Raw genomic sequence first — 5,848 nt, 5'->3', positions numbered from 1 at the left:
CAATCGGAAGCTTCACAGCGGAACGCCCGCCCCCTTGGAATGTTCCCCGGGGAAAACTTTTCGCGCCAAATGCGACTCAAGGAAGAGGAAGCAGAAAGTAGGGGGAGAGGAAGCGGGGAGCCATGCACGGCGTTGCAAGGGCAGTCTGGGAGTCAGAAAACCGAAAACGGGAGGGATTAAGCCTTGGTTAAAAACCACCTCCAAATACGATCGTTGCGTACTTGATTGCGGAAGTGTTAAGTCAGCTTTGGAGGAAAGGGAGGGGAATACAACACACAATGCAAGTCTTACAAGTGACTTTCCAGAAGTAAGCGACGTTGCTCTTGCAGGAACAAGCAAGAGAGATTGGGAGAGAAAAGTGGTTTGCTTGCAGGATGCCGATCTCCCCTGTAGAAACAGAAAAGGGGAAGGATGTCCTTCAATGCTCTTCTTTTCCTCATAAGTGTTCGATTAAACTCGATTAAACCCAGCATGTCTTTTATTTTAAAGAATCAAATCTCAAATAACTTAGATGCATATAATTATAGAGCCAGAGGTCGCAGAATACGGATGACTTAGTTGACAACAAAGAAGGAATGTTTTCTACGTATCTTGTCTGGGGTTTCCAGGTAGTTACTGCAGTTCTAATGTTTTACATTACCACTTTACTAATTTTTTGCTAACTTGGAGATTTGGAATTTGGGGGTTTCATTTTGATCTTTTGTTAACCCTCAGCATTTTTTAAAAAAGATTTTAAAAAAAAGTTGATGGATACGTTGCAGATGGATTCAGATCTACTGTCTTATCTCAGAGAATGAAAACATGACAACCTAAGACAGGTAGTCCTCGTCTTATCACAATTGAGCCCAAAATTTATGTTGTTAAGTGAGATTTTTGTTAAGTGGATTTCCCCCCATTTTATGACCTTTGTATTCACAGTTGTTAAGTGAATCATTGCAGTTAAGTTAGTAACCCGGTTGTTAAGTGAATCTGGCTTTCTCCTTGACTTTGCTTGTCAGAAGGTTGCAAAAACTGTTCACATGATCTTGGGACACAACAATTGTCACAAATTTGAACTAGTTGCCAAGCATCCAAATTTTGATCATGTGACCACAGCGATAGTGCAATGGTCATAACTGTGAAAAATGGCCATGTCACTTTTTCCAATAACAAACACTTGTAAGTTAAGATCCACCTGTATAACATTTGTAATTGGAACAAATAGAAAACAAATAGATTTCATAGTAAACAGTTTAAAATGTCTGAGTAAGTTTTCATCTGGTTTCAAAATGATAGCAAGATAGCAGTGTTTAGAGTTTAGAGTTTTATTTCATTTGTATGCCGCCCTTTTCCCTAAGGGGACTCAGGGCGGCTCACAACTCAAAAAGGGAAGGGGGGGATACAAACAATTTAACAAGAACACAAAACTATACATAGTTAAAAAGCACAACAATCATACCATTCGAAATAGGGGCAGCGAATCTTTAGCCCCAGGCCTGTCGGAATAGCCAGGTTTTAAGGGCTATGCGGAAGGCCTGGAGGGTGGTGAGGGTACGAATCTCCACGGGGAGTTCGTTCCAGAGGGTCGGAGCAGCCACAGAGAAGGCTCTCCTCCGGGTAGTCGCCAGTCGACACTGGCCGGCGGATGGAATTCAGAGGAGGCCTAGTCTGTGGGATCTAATTGGTCTAGTGGAGGTAATTGGCAGTAGGCGGTCTCTCAAGTACCCAGGTCCAATACCATGAAGGGCTTTATAAGTGACGACTAGCGCCTTGAAGCATATCCGGAGACCAATAGGCAGCCAGTGCAGCTCGCGGAGGATAGGTGTTACGTGGGTGAACCGAGGTGCACCCACAATTGCTCGCGCAGCTGCATTCTGGACAAACTGAAGTCGCCGAATACTCTTCAAGGGCTGCCCCATGTAGAGCACGTTGCAGTAGTCCAGTCTGGAGGTCACAAGGGCGCGAGTGACTGTTGTGAGAGCCTCCCGGTTCAGGTAGGGACGCAACTGGTGCAACAGGCGAACCTGGGCAAATGCCCCCCTGGTCACAGCTGACAAGTGGTGTTCAAAAGTCAGCTGTGGGTCCAGGAGGACTCCCAAGTTGCGGACCCTGTCTGAGGGGCGTACTGTTTGACCCCCCAGCCTGAGAGATGGAACACTTAGCCAATTAGTAGGAGGGAAGCACAGCAGCCACACGGTCTTATCTGGATTGAGTACAAGCTTGTTAACCCCCATCCAGTCCCTAACAGCCTCGAGGCCCTGGCACATCACGTCAATCGCTTCATTGAGTTGGCACGGGGCAGACAGATACAGCTGCGTATCGTCCGCATACTGGTGGTATTTTATCCCGTGCCGTCGAATGATCTCACCCAGCGGTTTCATGTAGATATTAAATAGGAGGGGGGACAGGACCGAACCCTGCGGCACCCCAAACGTTAGGGGCCTAGGGGTCGATCTCTGCCCTCCGACCAACACCGACTGCGACCTGTCCGAGAGGTAAGAGGAGAACCACCGTAGAACAGTGCCTCCCACCCCCACCTCCCGCAGTCGTCGCAGAAGGATACCATGGTCGATGGTATCGAAAGCCGCTGAGAGGTCAAGGAGCACTAGGATGGAGGCATGACCTCCATCCCTGGCTCTCCAGAGATCATCGATCAATGCGACCAAAGCGGTTTCCGTGCTGTAGCCAGGCCTAAAACCCGACTGGAAGGGATCTAGATAATCGGTTTTCTCCAAGGACCGCTGGAGCTGAAAGGCTACCACCTTCTCAACAACCTTCCCCACAAAGGGGAGGTTGGAGACTGGACGATAGTTGTTTAGGATGGCTGGATCCAAAGATGGCTTCTTCAGGAGGGGTCTCACCACCGCCACCTTTAGTGCGGGGGGAAAGACCCCCTCCCGAAGGGAGGCGGCAACGACCGCCTGGATCCAGCCCCGTGTCACCTCCCTGCTGTTAGCAACCAGCCAGGAGGGGCACGGGTCCAGTACACATGTGGAGGCACTTACAGCTCCCATGGCCTTGTCCACGTCCTCAGGGGTAACAGCTTGAAAATCAATCCAGTGATGTCCTACCAGATTATCCCCTGGTGCCTCAGCTGGTTCTGCGGAATTGGAGTCCAGGTCCGCCCGAAGCCGAGCAACTTTATCCGTGAGGAATTGGACGTAGTCCTCAGCTCTGCCTTGCAAAGGATCGCTCGTATCCCTCCTATTTAGGAGGGAACGGGTTATCCTGAACAAGGCGGCTGGGCGCGACTCAGCGGAAGCAATCAGAGAGGCAATGTATGTTCTTTTTGTCGTCCTAATTGCCCGGATGTAAGCTCTGATGCTGGATGTTAGAAGTGCTCGGTCTGACTCGGACTTACTGGATCTCCATCGTTGCTCTAGGCGTCTCTTTCGGCGCTTCATCTCCCGGAGTTCCTCAGTAAACCAAGGGGCCCTCCTGGATCCACTGCCTCAGATCAGCCGTAAAGGCGCAATCCGGTTAAGAGCCTCTGTCGCTGCTGAGTTCCAGGCAGCAACCAGAGTCTCCGCCGGACTGCGGACGAGGGTATCAGGAATAACTCCAAGCTCTGTCTGAAAGCCCAACGGGTCCATAAGTCGCCTGGGGTGGAACCACCTAATCGATTCCTCCTCCCTACAGTGGGGGTTTGGTCTCCGAAAGTCAAGCCTCAGTAGGTAGTGGTCCGACCATGACAGGGGTAAGATCTCGCTACCCCTCAGACCAAGATCACAACTCCACTGCTCTGAGAGAAATACGAGGTCGAGCATGTGACCCGCCGAGTGAGTTGGGCCCCGGATTACTTGGGTCAAGCCCATGGCTGTCATGGAAGCCATGAACTCCTGCGCTCCATCAGAGTGTTCGCCGAGCAAAGGCAAGTTGAAATCCCCCAGAACCATAAGCCTGGGAAACTCAATTGCCAGCTCGGCTACCGACTCGAGGAGCGAGGGGAGGGCTGCCGCAACGCTGTTGGGAGGCAGGTACGTTAACAGCAGGCCCACTTGACCCTTGAGGTCCAACTTCACCAGCAGGGACTCACACCCGACAAGCTCCGGAGCAGGGATCCTACGAGGTACTAGAGACTCTCGGATAACAATGGCCACACCCCCACCCCTTTCCTTGGGTCGCGGCTGATGAAGCACCTGAAAACCCTCTGGGCACATCTCTACGAGGGGGACTCCTCCCTCCGGGCCCAGCCAGGTTTCAGTAATACATGCCAGGTCTGCCCTCTCGTCTAAAATTAAATCCCAAACGAGGGGAGCCTTATCAACTACAGACCTGGCATTTAGCGACAGCAGCCTGAGACCAGGGTCCTGATTACTCGCGCCATCTGGCCTTGGAGTGGGACTCATAGGGCCGGAAGGGGGGGATCTCTGTGACGTAGCGAGCCCTCCTTCCCCGGTAATGGCCCGCCCTAAAGTCCCCGCCATATCTGCCCCTCCCTGTTAAGACCGTAATGCTCCGGCCCACTCCCGTGTCCGTGGTCCCTCTACCCACCCCGATAGCCCCCGCGTTTCCCGACAGGTCCATCGAATCAATCATCCTCCCACACAAACACGGCCACTCATCCATACATTCCCCACATAGGTCAGTTAAAACACAAAAAATACAACAATAATGAATTTAAAAAGTGGGTACAGTCATCAATCAGGCATACCAGTGTTGGTGGTGGTTGAATTACCAGAAATGATGTAGTGTTGTCCTGTCTTTGCCATGATTAAACTGGTCTTGATTTTCTATATATGGTTTTCTGCTTTTGTACAAGGCTCCATAAGTAAACTATAAATCATGAGAACTGAGTTTACACAACATGGTACTGTGCAGTAAAACATAACATTTGAATGTTTCTGAGCAAAGAACCCAAATAGAATTGTTCCAGTATTTTTTTTCCTGACACCAATAAGTTTCGTCTCCTGAATTTGTTCATCTTCTGATTTACAATATATATATTATCCCAGATCAAACCTTCTGAATATTTGGACTTGATCAAAATATCATCTGAAAAGTTGGCAATAATCAATTAAATTTATATGCTTTTCATCTCACCAATGAAAATCATATAAATTTAATCTCACTGGTGACTCTGGGCCTTTTGCCAGACTTCCTTTATCAGTTTAAATTGGATTTCCCCGTTAAGCTTTTGAATGTCAATTTTTATATTTTTTCACCATTTTGTTTTAGTAGATATATTTATTAGTGCAAGTTAAGTATATTATTTTGAACTGGAGAATTGGTAAAAGAGAAAAGTCAAAAAAGCAAGACATAGAATAATTGACAGTAATTTCCTGTTGAAGCTGGATTAAAAGCTGTCAGAGCTGCACAACTAATGAGTTTATCCTTGAAGATGAGGATGGATGTACAGCAAGGGACATCCACTCAGATAGGGAATATGCTGAGGCTGCAATGGGAGCAATAAATTGGTAGCTAAATGGAGCAAAGTATTATTTAAAGCCATAAGCAAGGGGTAAATGAGCAGAAAAAGCCCTTGATATTGCAATTATTTTAAAAATCTGTACTTTGCTGCCACTATCTTTCACTCTTGTTATCTCTCCTTTGCTGCAAAATGAAGATAAAGTAGTTTAAGGGATGTAAATCAGCTGTACTTTGATATGTTACTCCTTTGATATGGAAGTATCATCTCCTTTAGGAGACTGAAATCATCATAGGAGTCATTATCAGCAAAATTAAAAAATGATAACTACCATAGATATGCCTGGCATTGATCTGGAGTCTGTGATTTATTATACACAGTCCATTTGTTTATGTAAGAGCTGCCCATAGGTTCAAGGGGACAACTGAAAAACATTAAAATGTCTTCCATAGAACAGCCGGCACCATGTTTTCCAGAAAATACAGTTTTGTTGGTTTACAT

The sequence above is a fragment of the Thamnophis elegans genome, chromosome 1, assembly GCF_009769535.1.
Source record: "Thamnophis elegans isolate rThaEle1 chromosome 1, rThaEle1.pri, whole genome shotgun sequence".
In the NCBI taxonomy this organism is placed as follows: domain Eukaryota; kingdom Metazoa; phylum Chordata; class Lepidosauria; order Squamata; family Colubridae; genus Thamnophis; species Thamnophis elegans.
The sequence above is the reverse complement of the archived record's forward strand: the minus strand, read 5'-3'. Positions refer to the sequence as shown.